The sequence below is a fragment of the Armigeres subalbatus genome, chromosome 2 (genome assembly GCF_024139115.2).
Source record: "Armigeres subalbatus isolate Guangzhou_Male chromosome 2, GZ_Asu_2, whole genome shotgun sequence".
Taxonomy (NCBI): Eukaryota; Metazoa; Arthropoda; class Insecta; order Diptera; family Culicidae; genus Armigeres; species Armigeres subalbatus.
Window position 1 is genome coordinate 244,844,880 of NC_085140.1, and position 18,514 is coordinate 244,863,393.

An 18,514-nucleotide genomic window follows, 5' to 3' on the forward strand; every position below is an offset into this window, starting at 1 on the left:
GTACCAAGCGATATTATGGTCCTACGCGCACTTACCCGGATGGCGAATCGAAAAAAAAAATCAATTTTGATTCGTCAAACTGCACCTAATTTTGAGTTTATCTTCAAATCCTCAGAATTTACCTTTTCCATCAGTCAACGAATAGAGTTAATCAAACAGAGTTTTAGCGAATCATTTCTTAACCCTAAATTAGAAGGTATGAGCCTTTTGAAATATCGCACAAAGCTTACCTTGCCTATGTACATGATTCAAAAGTAAACACACTGTAAAAGATGTCGTGTCCTTTTGTTGTGAACCACAATTTCCATCATAATATAATCAGAGCAACATGCCGCACGCGAGCTAATAGCTTTATGATGAGCTCCAGAAATTCTTCTTTCAGTTAATAAAACAAAGCAAAGTTAATAAAATTATGAAAATTGTTTCCTCCTTCGGATGCGTGAAAAGTGGCTTCCGATGCTTTGTTCCACGCTGAACGGGAGTTGTGGGCAGAACAATGAAGCGTTGCCCAACTCAACCGACGGAGAAACGCTGGCCGCGCAACGTTAACCAAGGAAAAAGAGCGCTGGTTTTGGAAAATAGATGCAAAGTTTCCCTTTCACCTGGTTTACGGAACGATTTGCCGTTCTGGTTGGAGAGTTTTATGAGTTTTAGACTGCGCGATGAACATTGTGTGCAGGTGTATGAAGGTGTGCAAAAAGGGTAGTTCGTCTCGAAACGGACCCTTCCAATTTATTGCACGTGGGTTGGATTTTCTCAGTAAAAATTAACATCCTGATGGGGAACGAAATTCCTTCTGTTTGATTTGAACGTGAGGAAAACAGATTTAATTTGGAAAATAATGCAGTCGTTAAAAAAATGAACAGCGGAAAATACATATACAAATGAAACTTTGCCGCTTTGCTTAGTAAAATGCGAGCAGCACAAAATACGACAAAACATGATCGAATGCTTTTAGTGGAATTGGATGTTTCTTTAAATTGTAGAAAAACTGTTTGAAATGTACCATTCATAGCCAGATGTATCAATAAGAAGGAATGTACTGCTGTTGGTATCGCTGGAATACATACAATGCAATGTGAAAACATTTTCAAAATAGCGAACAATTCCTCGAACATGTGAATCCATCATATTGATTGATATTTTGTTCTTTTCTCGACGAAGTAGGAAGGATATGCAATGCATTCACCTTTTTTGCCTTTATTATTTGTATAAAATCTAACATGCATACCGTGCTTGATTTGTTATGTCAATTTTATAAATCGTTTCTACCCTGGACAGTCTTATCGAGCCCGCATCCGAAAAAAACATCTGTTATTCACAAAATAACTTTCAATAACTACCAACCCAATTTTATCACCAGCACCTCCAACGAATGTATGAGGTAGGCATGTGACGATTCACATAACATTTTTAGATGCTTTATTTTAAAGATGTAACAAAAGCCTTTGCCTGCTCCTAAGAAAATAAAGAAATAATAAAGAAATGCGGGTGGGGTAGTTGAACATTTCTAATTTTTGTTTAACGTAATTAATTGATCTTTGGATAGTTAGGTTAATACTTTTTATCTGTTGGATCATAATCTAGCGAAAATCGTTGTAACAGGTTGTAACTACTCCCTTCAAAAACATCTCCTAAAGTTTGAATTTTCACCTGCATTGCAATACCCTAGGGCCTAGGTCAGTGAAAGATCACTGTTAATCGTTTGTTACTTGCAATCATTGCTCTTTCAACAAGAACTATTACCTAACCAAATGACGGCTTGCCAGTCGAATTTTTACTTTTACTCCTAGGTTATTGAGAGCATGCTAAAAAGTTTAAAGCTTTGTATACGGAAATAAAACCATCCATCATTATCACTACAATTTTCCATGTGTTACACACTATCTATACTTACTACAGCGGCACCACGTTAGAAAGTAGTAAGGAAGGAGTGGTGTTTTATTTTTCACATCCTCTTTTTTACTTTCAATCACGTAGCTTGGTAGAAATGTCCGAAAACGTGCAAACTGTTGAACAAACTTTTCTAGCTTACTGGTAGGATTAATTTATGAAGGACTTTTTTTGTAGATCTCTGAAAAGTTTTCTTCGGGGAGGGGCAGCTATTTACTTGGGGAATCTACGGCATGAATTGTTCGCTTTCGTTGCCCTTGCATCATTTTCGGTGAGGTACTCTCACTGGCTGTTAAAATAAGAAGTCGTAGTAATTTCTCTACCCCTCAAACTGTCCATGCATGGCCCTTAAGGTAAATTAATTAGTTTTTAACAGGGTGGTGAACTTAAACCACTTCACCGTAATAAAGTTTGAAAAAAACGATGTTTCGGTGTATGTACAATTCTGTTTTAGGCGATTTGCATTTATTTTTCAATTTTGCACATTCTGCGTAAGCTTTGGTGATAAAATAAAGTCAAAGGTTAAAAAATAATTAGAAAAAAACGTGCGAAAACAGCTTTCTGTACACATAATTTATCCCTCATGTGAAAAGCAAATTCTTCAACTATAGCCTGATCACCATCTATGCCCCAACGAACGATAAGCCTGATAACGTGAAGGATGAGTTCTATGAGAGCCTTGATAAGGCCTACGGAAAGTGCCCAACACACGATGTAAAGATTGTCATCGGGGATGCAAATCCGCAGATTGGGAGAGAAAGCTTCTTTCGTCTTGTCATTGGTACGGAAAGCTCCCATTCCGCTACCAACGATAATGGTCTGCGACTTGTAACCTTTGCTGCTGCTAGAGGGATGGCAATCAGCAGTACCTACTTTGCACGTAAGAATATCCGCAAACACACCTGGCAACATCCGAGTGGAGACACTTGCTCACAGATAGAACACTTGCTAGTCGATGGACGACATTTCTCGGATGTTATAGATGTACGGTCCTTCAGAGGTCTGAACATTGACTCGAATCACTACCTTGTAGTTGCAAAAATTCGGGCGTGACGTTCCAGCGTCACGAATTCAAGAAACAACAGAACGATACGTTTCAAAATTCAACACTTGTCAGTTGAAGTAGTCGCTGAACAGTACCACCAGAAGCTGCACGAGCGGATAGGAGATGCCACCGGATCAGGCGACGTCAACAGATTGTGGGAAAACATCCACGAAGCTGTGACTACAACAGCGCAGGAAGTGTTAAGGGTATGCGATAACACACTTTTTTCAAACGAAACGAAACGAAACGAAATTCAAAATGTCTATGTTGATTCGAAACGAAACGAAACGAAATATAGATTTACTTTCGAGACTTCGAAACGATACGAAATCAAGGTCCATTCAATTCGAAACTTTACGAAACGAAACGAAATTTTATTTTTTTTCCGCGGAAATTTCAATTAATTGGTTTTACATTATGTACGGAATTCTGATTTCACTTTTCAAAGTCAAGTAACTGTTTTGCAACCAATAGAGTTATAATAACAGAAGAAGCAATTTGTGATAAATCGCCGCGTTCCCGTTTATATACCATTGGCAATAAGGCAATACCCCAGCATTTGTGCCACTTTCAAAGGAATGCATCGTTGAGCGTGTGAAAATCTGATCAATCAGTTCAGTTTTATATTAGTAAGTACATAAAAATATAGAAATTGTGTGAATTTTCGTTTTAAATTTCGTTAAAAACAAAAAAAAATGAAATGCATTTCAGATTGCATTTCACAAATATGACCGCAAAGTTTTCACGGCAGCAGTTTGCCAGATAAAAAAAATATTTTCCGTTCCTCATACAAAAAGTTGTATCAGAAGGCTATCATTTCTTTCAAATTCAAACTTTTTCCTAGAGCCTCGGCCCATAGTCTTATATACAATCAGCTCGATGAACTGAGCTCCCTAGCAGCACACATGTTTCACATAAGTTACTGCAACTCATAAAGGACCAGATTTAGTCACAATCAAGTTGCAGCAAGCAGTTTGGTTGAACTTGTGCTGCTCGGGCTATTGTCTGTTTGTCCTTGTATATGTGTTTGAGCATATGAGGCATACAAAAATTGTTGCCAAAATTTCATCATCAACCGACTTCAATTAAATGCAAGAAACAGCTGTTAGGGTCAGTATGAGCTGAAAGCAATCATGAGTAAAGAACATTGTAAAGCATTCATGAGTAAAACATTTTTGAAATTTGAACTGCCCTACTGTACACATCGTAGTTGCTAATCATGATTGGCCGAGAAACAGCAAATATGCACTTGTTTTTATACTATGCATCTCTTCCTGCTGACTGACAGAGTCAATAAAAATCTTACCCACCGTATGCACTTGTCATGATAAATACTCTCCATGTACTCAGTGACTCCTGTTGCCTCTCACCAATACAATCGAACACTGCTGTCATTTGGCGAAAAGCACGTGGTTTTGTTTTGAGAGGGAAAATTCTCCCTATCTTTTAACCCGGCGGCCATCTTGACGTCTACCTTCGCAGTCGAGCCTGCGAGAGTAAGACCGCCGCGAGAGTCTAGAAAAAGATAAGCGCGACAATACTTCGGATAAAAAAAACAGTTATTATCATTGTACTTGCTCCGGTGTTTCCAATTTATGACCAATAACAATGCTGGTCACGTCAGGCCAAGTTGAAAAGCAGGCCAACTTTCAGTTGGAATGTAGGGCCATTGAAGAAGAAGAAGAAGAAGAAGTAAGCGTTTAAAGAAAAATTTGTTTTGAAAACAGTTTTATGATTTAGTTCAGCGGCGCAGCAGAAATTTTTGATAGTATGAAGTATGGTTTAAGTTTAAATTTGTTTCGAAATTTCGCGGAATTCCGTTAAATTTCGTTAGAAGCTAGTTTTTTCTAACGAAATTTTTGTAATTTTACGAAACGAAACGAAATCGAGAAATCAGATTTCGCCATGCTCAAATTCCGCGAAATTCCGCGGAATTTCGTTTCGAACCACCTGAAACGAAATTTTTCGAAATACCGCATATGCTTATTAGGCACTGCACAGCGACGCCAACGAAATGGTTGGTTTGATGAGGAGTGTCAGCGGGTGACGGACGAGAAAAATGTTATTAGGAGTCGAATGCTTGTGGCTGGTACCCGTTCCAACAGAGAGCGGTATAGTATAACAAGATTAGAAGAGAAACGAATTCCACTGCAGAAAAAAAAGGCAACACGAAAAGAGTTTGATTGCTGAAGCGCAGGAGAACATGGATAGAAACGATATGTGGAGGTTTTACGCAACTATCAATGGCGCGTGGCATAAGGCTGCGTCAGTGCCCCCATGTGCAATGACCGAGAGGGGAATTTGTTAATAGACAAGACTATGGTGGCAGCCAGGTGGAATGAGCACTTCGAAGATTTGTTGAACGATGAAAATGAAGGTGTATTAAGGAGCAGGATGGACATTAGGGTGGCTCAAATTAGTATGGGAAAAACTTTTTTCAAATTTTTTGATTTAATTTTTTGATGAATCGCGATTTTCAGCATAACATTCTGTATTTAATGCTACAAGAACTGAATGAGTATCACGGTTCTTGATCATAAATTGTGCCATCCAACTGAAAATCACTGTTTTGGGATGTTTCTGCATACATTTTTGCATATAAACTTCCAACGAGTTTAGCACCGCCCAAACGTTGACCGATTTGGCTGAAATTTTGTCCAGAGCATCAGGGCATCAAATAGAACCGAATAAGAGGGCGGCCCATCAAAGAATTTTAAAAGTGGTTTTTGAGCCACCCTAATGGACATAGTCGGCGACGGTTAAGCTGTGGAACCACCAACGCTGGACGTGGAGGCTCTAAACGAGCTAAACAAATCAGAAGGCTTGTGTACAAGACACGACCGCAAGGTAGACGTTGGACAATGTAAGGATATTATTGTAACACAATACGCATTGTTGTTCATTATGGTTATGATTTAAGTATTGACTAAAGTATTGTATATTTTTCTGCAGCGACCTCCTACTCTTGCATGGTAGCGCTGGCGGAGGAAATCAAAGTACATCTACCTATATAGATCGATTTCCTCACATGCCAACAGCATCCGAGTTACATTTAGCTTGGTGTCGCTGAGGAAATGAAGCGAATTAGAATTTATCTTTTAAACCAAAAGGCCCTTTTCAGGGCCACAATAATTACTGGAAGAGGGATGTTACTGATTTGATTTTTATTCATTTTTTGAATTGATTGAAAAGAACCTATTGTAGTAAAAAGAATTATTGTCGATCATCATCACTCGAATCACAAGTTTTATATCCATCCATGCGAATACATTTTTGCAGCTTCTCCTTCTGACACGCGCTCGTGGTTTTTACTACCGATGGCAACATTCTGCTATCGCCAAGCGATTATAATTAGCACTTCAAACAAAATTCATCTAGGCTAAACCTTTGCTTTCACAAAATTGTGCTCCTTAGAATCGATTTATTTTCAATAACTACCCAATCACAAACTGCAACAAACCCAAATAAGAATCTTGAGAAAATTTCACTTGGCTGCCACTGATGCATTCCATGCGAATAAATATTTGTAGCATCTCCCTTCGACGCCCCTCTTCCTCATGATTCTTCTACGGACTGCAGCTTTCTGGCGTCACAATGTGATTATTTTGCACTTTGAGCAAAATTCTTCACACAACAACCTTCCCTTGTATAAAATGGTGGTCCTGAAAAGAACCAATTTATTATTCCTGAAACAAAGCGAGATCCAGAAACATGCAAGAAAATTTCACTGACGCCGACGATAGCCACTCGATAGTTTGCCGCTAAACCACTACAGATGCCATCGTTCTGTGCACTCTCTGTTCCCGCTCTCCGTTACAGCTCACCGTGGATCATCGTACAGAAATGATGCGCGAGCGCAAATCATGGGCCTTTTTATACCCGGAGAAAATGAAAGAGGGCCCGTCTTACATCATTCGTGATTTTAGATTCTGATTTGACACCCAGTACCTTCGGGTAAGACGTCCAACGTCAACACAGTAAAGCTGCTGGGAAGGACTAGATCCCGGTTGAGCTTCTCAAACACGGAAGTGAGCAGCTGCATCAATCAATCCACCACATTATCCAGAAAATATGGGAGGATGAAGAACTGCCTGATGAGTGGTTCTGGTTGGATGGCCTCATATGCCCAATCTATAGGAAAGGGCACAGACTAGAGTGTGCCAACTACAAAGGGGTCATCCTTCTGAACTTGGCGTACACAATCCTGTTACGCATCCTGTTTAACAGATTGAGACCGCATGAGCAGTGTTGGTAAAAACTCAAAAACTCAAAACTCATGGATGATTCAAATCAAGCGTGAGTTGAAACGCACCCAACTCGGCATCTAAAAACTCATGGATGAGTTGAATCATCCATTTGAATCATCGTAGGTTTTCTTTTGTTCTCCTTCGCTAAAAACAGTGAATTTACGTTTGTCGCATAAAATATTAGACACTCTTTTATGTATAAGCAATAAATTGCCCCCAAATTGATTTCAAATGCGTTTTTGAACCAAAATGATTTTTTGGCAAATGAGTGAATTGATGCGTTTTGGCGTGAAAAATTCAAGCGTGATGCATTCCTTTAAAATCGCAGACGATTTCGTTCGCACGGGAGCGCTCGTTGAATGAGATTTATGATTGATTTTACCAACACTGCGCATGAGGAGTCCTTCGTCGTCGAATACCAGACAGGTTTCCGTGAAGACCGATCAACGACGGTTCAGATGTTTAGCCTGCGGATGATCCTTGATAAATTCCGGGAGTACAACTTGCAGACTCACCATCTGTTCATTGGATTCAAAGCAGCGTACGATTCAGTGAAAAGAAATGAGATGTGGCAAATAATGTCCGAACATGGTTTTCCGGCGAAACTGATCAGACTGATACGTGCAACGCTGGATGGCTCGAAATCAAGTATTTTGATTACAGACGAAGTGTCAACCTCGTTTGTGACCTTAGACGGATTGAAGCAGGGTGATGCACTTTCAAATTTATAGTTCAACATTGCACTCGAGGGCAGAGGAACGCCACTATCATCACACGGTCGCATATGCTCCTGGGCTTGCGGACGACATCGACCTCATTGGAATTGATCGCAGAGCAATAGTTGAGGTTTGTGTCCCACTGAAGAGGGATACGGCAAGGATAGGCTTAACCATTAACTCTACCAAGACAAATTACATGGTGGCAGGTAGAGGAAAACCTAGTGGTGTTGGTGCTGAGGAGGTACATGATGGGAATGTGTTTGAAGTTGTTGAAGAATTTGTTTACCTTGGAACGCTTGTGACATGTAACAGTGAGGTGTTCCGTGAAGTGAAAAGACGTATTGCTGCTGCGAATAGGACCTTTTACGGATTACGTAACCAGCTTAGGTCCCGCAACATGACGGACCGGAGAGCTTTCGGGGTTTTCGAACGAAAAGTGCTGCGTACAATACTCGGAGGGAAAACAGAAAATGGTGTGTGGCGCAGACACATGAATCTTGAGCTGTATCAGGTATACAAAGAATAAAATTATTGTGAATCGTATAAAATACGGCAGACTTCAGTGAGTTGGTCACTTAGTGCGAATGTCGGAAGAAATAATAGCGAAAACAATATTCAACAGAGATCCACATAGAGGTCGGCGACTTCGTAGAAAGGCCACGAACACGCTGGCTGCACGCGATGGAATCGGACCTGGGGACCCTAAACGTTCGTGGAAACTGGGGGAACATCGCCCAAGACCGACGATTATGGAACTCTACAATACGCCAGGCATAGGTGTATCGACGTTGTAGCCAACCAAGTATCCAGGTAGGTATTATGGTAAAAACACGTATTTAAGTATTTGCGTTCTACAATTCAGTGCATTGTTGAGAAAAAAATTACATTTAATTTGCAACATTTCAGTTGGTGCCAACAACTGTGAAGTAACGTATCAAAAACATTTGTTCAGTTTTACTGAAGAATTGAAATTTTCAGCAGCAGAACATCCCTATAATTAGCTGCACTTCTCCATCTACGATAAGAGATATTTCCGTCATAGCATTGAATAGAATACTATAGCTACGAATGACATGGAACGGCAAGAGTGGTTTCCATCATATACAAAAAGGTTTCTTCTGTTCAGTCTATGTTACGGTCGTAAAACATGTCAGAACAGTCGCAACCTTTAAGGAAAAATGGATGGATGGAATCCTATTTTAATTGATGCATGTAGCTTCAATTTCCTAGTTTTATTTCTCTTCCTGAGCTTCACTGGTTTCAAACATCTCTTCCATAATGTAAACGTGTATTTGGCGTGCTCTTATGAAAAGCATTTTAACGAAAACATGGTTTTACTATTTTAAAATCCTATTCTTCTGTTATTATTTTTGGTGATTTGTTTTTCGAAAGGGTCTACTTATGTGAATTTTGAAGCTTATGTAAACATTTTATCTGTTCTCTATATGTGAAAAAGGGAGTTTTCATTTCAATAGGTATACTATTCTATTGGAAAATAATGGCGTTTTGTTGAAATGAAAAAGCAATACTTGATGTAAATCAAAGCAAGAAAAACACGAAAAGGCACCATTACAACAACCTTAGTAGCACGCATGTTCCACATAGGTTGCTGCAACTTATATGTGACCGGATTCAGTCACAAAAGGTGCAACATCCACACCTTTAAATACAGTCTTCTCTCCACTACTGCTTCTACACCCTGCAGGTCTATACATCTTTTGTAATAAAAGGGAAGTTGACAATAGTTTCACCGATCCTCAGATTTCGTTTCCAATTAACGCTTTTGCTTTTCTCTACAACCAGACTGCAGAAACATCCCCCGAAACAATTTCATTCTGCCAGAAACATTCCATAAAATTTTAATTAGCACTTCATCGCGTTAAATTTATTCCGCTTGCACTTTGCCAAAGAAGCCCTCCCGGTGCGATGATGAGCTTTCCGCCTTTTCACGCTTTGCTCCCTCGCTTGGGAATGCTCCCACTACCGTAGATCAAGAGAATTAATTTTGGGACTGCCAGCTGTTGCAGAGGATGCTTAGCGACCGGATTATACCAGTCAGTGTCGGAAGCTGTCGAACTGGAGTCTCTATCTGTTTCAATAAGACTCATTATGCCCTGGGTAATATAATTACGGAAATCCGGATACTGCATTTGCGTTATTTGAGTTTTAATAATTTTGCTAATAATATTTGGCTACCAACCACTGATGACAGTATTGAGGTAACATTAATATTTGATTTGCATTATAGTGAATTTAACGATTCGTATAACAATGAATAAGTGCATTCCACGATTTAGAGTTTTTTTTTTAAGTCGAAACGAAAAGCGTGAAACAAGTTCAATCACCCAAAATTATGTCCATATGAATTGAATAAATCTTCTTATACTTGAAATTAGCTTTAACTAATGTATGGAATTCTAATGTATTATTAACATATTGCTCAAAATAGTGAGCATGGTCAATGGTGAGAATAAATTCAATGTCTGTTGGTATACAAACCCCTGTGAAAAATGCTTTTTTCGACTTTTTAGTACTTTGCAACTGGTGTCGACATTTGCATGCGGTATTACATCATCACAGAGCCATTGATTTGAATTCTGCTTCCCATTTTCGGAAATTTCTATCACCCAATTAGCAATGACTACGTATCGACAGCGAAGCTGTTTCAGTGCCAATTAGATACTCATCAGCCTTATCACGCTTATTGAGAGTTAATTACATTCATTAGATATCAATTTCACACCGAGCCTCTAAGACACTACTTATAGAGCCCGGATAAATACTTCTTGATGGAATCATTCCATCAGGATGAGCAAACCCAATTTACTTCGCTCAACGGCTCATCACCATCGTTAATTATTTAATGATTTATTCTGTAGTGATTATCAGCTTTTTGCGGAAACATAATTATCGAACAGTGATCAGTCAAAATAACGTCAAGCAATTAACTGTTCTGACTTTCTGACTCCAAAACAAACTTCTATCTTCTATCTTCTACATATAAAGACAACTCGTTGAAAATCAAATTATTTCTTTGTTTCCAACAACTTGGTAAGTGGAACAATCGCTGACTTGTACCTAAAGCCTGTCCACGTTAGAATTCGGACAGTTCGATTATGTTTAATCGATTTGTCACCATTCCATCAATTTAGAGTGAGCGAAAATATGCTGAAAGCAGCACATAGACCGGAGAGATTTAGCTGTCATGTAAATGGATTGTCTCCGTAGTTTGTAAAAATGTTTAAAAATCGCGTTGGAAGATGGGTGTCCGAAATTTAACGTGGACAGGCTTTATTCTTGATTGTGTAAATAGAAAAACATTGAATTGTCTTTGTGATTCATTGTTCCTTTTTGCTTGAAAGCCGTTTGTTTTTCAGTTGGCAAATAATCGTCCGTGTAGCGAATGCATCCAAATTGAAAAAAAAAAATAAAATTGAATGGATGTTTAATAAATCATTTGGAACAGCTGAAGTGATCTCCTTAGGAAATAGTAGTTGAAAATCAATTTGTTGACCACAAGAATGATTTTCGATGGCTTTACGTTCCCATTGAAACTTGGTCTGCTTTTCATTTTAGAATTCTATTAGCATTTCCTCAGTTAATAATTAGAAGCTTTTTTTTGCCCGTCATTGCATGAGTATATATCTTGTATGGCAAGTACAATGGATACACTATGCCCAGGGAATCGAGAATGTTTTCCTCCCGAAAACATTCTAGATCGGACCGAGAATGGAACTCACCATCTCCGGATTGCCAATCTTACGCCTTACAAGACTATGCGAGGAAATTATTTCTTACAATACCAACATCCACGATGGGTTATTTCAAATGCAGTTCGCATTGAACTTATTTAGTAAAACACTAACATTAGCATCTATATTTAAACAAGACATGTAAGGTTGGATTAGATATTTAATGTAATTTGGAGAAATAAGCTCAAATCATGAATATTCCTAATGGATAACGACCTAAACAGTTTGAGATATATAAGATATCTTGGGGAAAGAGATAAAATATGCGAAAAAAAAGTTCATAACAATCATATGAACAATGGATGAATGAGTCTCCAATTAAATTAATAATTCATGATGATGGTGTGGGTGTAGGAATATGCGTCAATGCGTCAATCAATCATAGCACTAGATGTCGAAATTTTGAATTGCTCGTCTCCCGTTGAAGTTCACAATGTGCGTTTGTCAGATGATTGACTGTGGTTGCTGTTGATGTCATTGATGGAGACGCGTGGTCATTTTCACGATGCGCCAAGCGCTACGCGAACTTTGAAGTTTATTTGCCATCATTAGGTGGCTCATCCACAAGAACGCATCGAGCGAGGTGGGCCGACCAGAACTTGGCGTGCGTGAGACGCAATCGAGGATGGATAGATGTGGCTTCGAACCGTGTTTCTGGCATCAAATTGTTGATACAGTGTTATCTGTTTAGATGTATATGCTTAATAAATTAGTAAATGAGGTGGTTGATCGACAATCACAGCTCTAAGATTTATCACTTTTCGTCGGCATGAACAAACAATCAGTCTGTACAATCTATAAATTGAAGACGGTGTTTAAATAAATAAAGAGAAAACAGGTTTGTGATAACCGCGAAAGAGACCTAATAGGTTTGCCGCAATGGCCGTCCTAGCCCTTAACCAGTGAGAAAAATTATGAAGTCTTATTCTGAATGTCTTCACCTGTCTTAAGTAGACCTGTGCGCCGAAGTATTTATGAACGGCGGCGGCGTAAGGCTATTTTTACACCGGCGGCGGCGGCGTCGGCGGCGTCACGCCGTAAGCAATGTTCGGCGGCGGCGTGAATTGGCGTGAATAATTTTGAGCTGAGAAATTCGTGAGGCTTACGATGCTTTTTATGAATTCTATGGTTTTTTTTTGTACAATTACAAGCTACAGTCAGACTTATATGATGTGGTGAACATCCTAATAGCTATATCATGTAACTCCACAGCAAAAGTTTACATTACATCCTCCACTAAACATTGCCGCATCACAACGCATAAGTTCATTAAAGAGTAATTCGGACTTAAATCCAGAAGTTCGTTGGGAAATTTATCAAGATATTTCTCAGAAATAATTCGAATAATAGGGGGTCCCGTAGCGTAGTTGGCTACACGTTCGCCTCATAAGCGAATGGTCATGGGTTCGATTCCCAGCCCCTCCACCAAACCCTTGTCAGTCGCCAGAAGCGCAGTCCGTACGGTGGCGTTTTGGGGAACGCGCCTCACCGACACGGCTGCCTGATGACGACTGACAGACCTGTTCTTCTCGGAGGCATTCCTCCAACGTTCTTCGATTAATGGCAACCGAACAAAGCAACGATCACTGGATTCACCACATGGACAAATGAACACAATGGACTCACGATTATATGGACTGGCAACGACAACAATAACGATTTATGGACATCTAAAAATAGATTCTGTGTGGACTCTGTACAGCAGAGTACCACAGTAGATCACGGCACAGTAGCGGCTAAGAACACAGAGTGCCTGCCAAATAAATATACGAATAAAAAAAAAAAAAAAATTCGAATAATAAGGAATTCTAAGAATTAATTGAGAAATTACTTCATTACTTTTTCGAAGCATCCCATGAATTTTTTCTGGGTATTTCTTCGGAAATTCGTTCCGAAATTTCTCCAAAAGTTTCTTCAAGAATTTCCTTAGAAATTACTTCGGGGATTGCTTCGGAAATTCCTTTACGGAATCTTTTGGGAATTTCTTCAGAAATTCACTCAAAAACTTGTTGGGAATTTCTTTGAAAATTCCCATGGAAAATCGTTCAAGAATTACGAACACTATTTTAGGAATACATTCGGAAATCCCTTTAGGAGAAAACCTTCGGATTATTTTTTTTGTAATTCCTAATAAAAATTCCAGTAATTCCTCAAAGATTTTTTTCTGAATCTCTAGGAAGATGTTTTGATATTCTTTCGAAATTTGCCTTTAGTAAACAAATTCCAACTTCTCCAGGAATTCCTACCGAATTTTCTATAGGAGTTCCCTCGGACATTATGTAGATCTTCGAAAATTTCTTTAAACAATTCTTTAAGAACTCTTTCGGAAATCTTTTTCTGAAAATCTTTTGGTAAATTTTCGGAGATTTTGTTTGTAAATTCATTCACCTCATTTTTTGAACCGTTGTTTAAGTGTTTTTTTTTTTAATTGAAAATAAGTTTAACAATCAAAATCCCTTAGGAATTTCTTCCAAAATTCCTTTAAAAGTTCCTCTAAATAAGAATTCGTTCCGGAGTTATTCCTGCAGGAATTTTGTATGGTTTACTAAAGGAATTTACTAAGGACATTATGAAGGAAGTTCCAAAAGAATTTCTGAAAAAATAATGGCCTTTCCGGAGGTTTTTCTGAAGGAATCCCTGAATGAATGTCCAAATTAATTCATGGTGACTTTTCTAAAGAGATTTTCGAAGAAAGGAGGAACTTCCGACTCAATTCTTGAAGAAATAAACGAAAGAGAACCTGAAACGATTTTCGAACAGAATTTTTGAGTGAATTTATGAAACAAACTCAGTTTTTACTCTAGAATCAAGACTACATGTCAAGAAAAACTCCCAAAATATCGAGATTTTCTGGATTTTCTGCTGTAGTTCCTTCAACAATTTCTACAGATTTTTTTCGTAAATACCTTGAATAATTCCCTATGGAATATATTCAGGAATTAATTCGGTAAGTCATCAAGAAACTCATTCTAGTATACTTTAAAAAATACCGTGAGGATTTCGATCGGGAATTTCTTCAGGAATTCCTTTAAAAAAAACCTCCACAAATGAAACCAGGTTTTTCTTTGAAATTTCCCTAAGGAATTGCTTCGGAACTTCTAAGGACCTTAGAATTTTTTTCAAGGAATTCTTCTGAAAAATCCTTCAAACATTCTTCTAAGATTATTTCTGACAATTTCATCCTTCAGAAATTCTTTTGGGAATACTTTTAAAAGCTTCTACCACGTAGATGGGTACTCTTCCACACAGTTGTAATGGATTTGGTGTGTCAGCCCTCGTAAAGCTCAAAAAGGATTGCGAATCTATTTATTAGTCAGTTGGATTACACTGTTGAAATGATCCCTCTATCCCGTGGGCTTTGCGTAAGTGTCTCTGCTTATGGGTCCACCACCTCCGTTTTTTGTCCGTCATACAGCATTGTATTGAAAGCAGAATGGTAAATTAATTCGACTGTACTATTGGGTGGAGCCGTATGATGAGCAAGACACAAGCCAGGATTGTAGAGAACTACATACATATGCACATATATACTGTTGAAAATTTCTACAAAATTCCACTGGAACTTTTCCAGGTAGTCTATAAGAAATGCCATTCCCTCGGAAATTCATCTAGTAATCCCTTCGAAATTTCCTCCGCCATTTCCTCCGCCTCCGTACGAATTCCTAGGGCAATTTCCAAAAGAACTCCTAAAGGAATTGCTGACATTCTTAAATTTCTTAAAAAATGATATGAACATTCCTTCAAGCATTCCTTCTGAATTTTCTCCAGGGATTCCTTCAGAAAATCCTCCAAAAATTACTACGGGGATAAATTCAGAAATTCCTCAAGACTCTAAAAGTTTTCTTCAGGTATTCCTTCAGAACTTCGTCCAGGACTTCCTTCGGACATTATTTCAGGAAAACCAAGAAATCTCCTTGGGAATTGTTTATCAAAATAAATCGAAACCAGTTTTTTAGAACTATTCTGGTAATTTAAGTACAAAGAGAATTGAAGGATATGTTCAATTTAATGGGTCACGTGTCCCATTGTGCTCCAGCTCCAGGAGCCAAGTTACCATTTTTACATTCGCATATCACGAGGCTATCACAATGATACTCCGTGCTCAAGGAAGCTTAAAAAATCCTACCAGACTGGGAATCCAAATCCAACATTCATAGTGTTGACCTGTAGCCGCGTATATAAGCACTAGACCAATTAAGATATGTAACAATCGAACCTTTAAAATGATTTACTACCCAATGCGACCAGAATAAGGTTACATATGAGATTAGAAGTTCATCGCTTCGCTCGTTTATTTGTAGGTAGGTATGTAGCCAAGAAGTTTTGGGGATGACTTAACATTTAACACGCCAATGCGGGTAAAAGTGTCAGGGATGAAAGCTAAAAGGTATAATAGCTATTTAATTAATGCTTGATAGGTTGCCTTGGTTCGTCAGATGCAAACGCACTGCATACTGTGATTTTTGTGTTGGCTAATCATCGGCGTGAAATACGAAATTCGGCGGCGTGGAGCCAACCGGCGTATGGCGCGCCGCCGACACCTTGACCGGCGTCGGCGTACATCAATAAGTGTCGTCGGCGGCGGCGGCGTGGCGCGGTGGCGCACAGGTCTAGTCTTAAGACGAGTTTAGTACTATTTCATTTAATTTTACTACGTTGTATTCTTTACAGATACGTATTTCGACCTCAACTGTAAGGCGGTCATCAGTGTCTCGTACTTGAGTCGAGTCGAAGTCGAAGACAGTTGAGGTCGAAATACGTATCTATAAAGAATATAACGTAGTGGAAATAAATATAAGTTAGTAGTAAGAAGTAAAAAGTGAGAAGTGAGAAGTGAGAAGTAAGTTGTGAGAAGGGAGTAGTAAGAAGTGAGAAGTGAGGACCGAGGAACAAGAATTGAGAAACGATATTTTTTCTCTTGCCTTTTTTTTCAACTTCTTTCTTTTTTCTTCCTTCTTCTGTTTTCCTTCTCCTTTCTGTCTTATATCTCTTCACTGACTTCTCACTACTCAATATCTCGCTTTTCACTTTATAATAATCATCATTCCCTCTCACCGCTTGCATCTGTCTTTATTACTACTCACATCCTTCTTCTCAGTTCGCAACTATCACATCTCATTTCTCACCACTTTCTTCGCACTTCTCACTTATATACTTCAATACTTCAATACTCACTTCCGTTTCTCAGTACTCACTTTTCACTACTCTGTACTCATTTCGAACATTTTATTTCTCACTTTTCAGTTCTTGATGTTCACCATTCACTTCGAACATCTCACTTCACTTAATAAGGAAACATATTTTAACTTTTCTGCTAAACGGCATTCGGCAAATATAAATGTGTATGCGATAACACACTTTTTCCTAACGAAACGAAACGAAACGAAATTTAAAATGTCAATGTTGATTCGGATCGAAACGAAACGAAATATGGATTTACTTTCGAAACTTCGAAACGAAACGAAATCAGAGTTCATTTTTTTTTCCGCGAAATTTTGACTAAATTGGTTTTACATTATGTACGAAATTCAGATTTCACTTTTTCGAAGTCAAATAACTGTTTTACGACCAACAGAGTTAAAATAACAGAAGAGGCAGTCTGTGATAAATCACCGCATTCTTGTCGCATATACCATTGGCGATAAGGCAATAACCCAGCATTTATGCCGCTTTCATATCAGAAAGTATAAAAAAAATATAGAAATTGTGGGATTTTTCATATACGGATCAATTTTCGCTTAAAATCTTAGTTTACTTAAGAATAATGTAATTATGCTGAAGCATACTTCATGTTAATTGATTGGTTTAATCACCGTTACTCAATATGGGGTTGATTTATTGAACACCGAAAAATATCAATAAATCAACCCCATACTTCATGTTGTCTTGTCAGCGTGGTTTTATATTGATATTGGTATTGAGCTAATTCAAAATCAGAAAATTAATGCTTAAATTTTTTTTTATTTAGTGGGATACTCAATTATGTATCCACATCTGCCAGGCGCATACACAAATAGAGAATTGATATTTGAAAAGGGCGTAACAGCCAAAACTTATTCCTTCTTATTATTCGTCTACATATATATAGCATACATTTGCTCACTAGAAGAATCCTGTGCACCTTTCTAAAATGCACAAAGATATGTACTTCAGAATGAATTTCACAGACCCATAGTCTTATATACAATCAGCTTGACGAACTGAGCTATTGTCTGTGTGTCCTTGGCATATGAGAACAGCTGTTATGGTCAGTATGAGCTAAAAGCAATCATAAGTAAAGAACTTTCAGCAATTTTAATGATCTTTCAACCCGTTCTGGATTTTTTTTTGCAAATTCCATGCGAAGATCCAGAAATGCCCACAAATCTTCAATGTTCCTTACATATTGTGGAAATAGTCAAAGAAGAGCTTAGCTTGATTAACTGTACACATCGTAATTGTTAATCATGATTTTCCGAGAAACAGCAAATATGCACAGCTCTTCAATTAAATAATATGTAATCTTGGGATACAAAAAGTTATTCTTATTGTATATTTGCTTCGGAGTTTCCAAATCATGACCAATAACGATGCTGGTCACGTCCTTACAGTCAATTTGGGATTAGAAGAGGAAAATTAATTTAACACTCATTGCTATAAAACAGCGGTACTCAACCTTTTACTTGAGAGTTACCCTTCGAACTTTTGCATTAATTGAGGTACCCCCTATGATTTTTTTGCTGTAAATGAAAATACGATTACAGGGTGTTCAATAAGTTCGAATACACTTTCAAAACATGTTTTAAAATTTAAATTAAATTATTTCTTTTCTCAGTTGCATTTCATTGGAAGTATTGTTTATAAGGAACGTTTGTAACA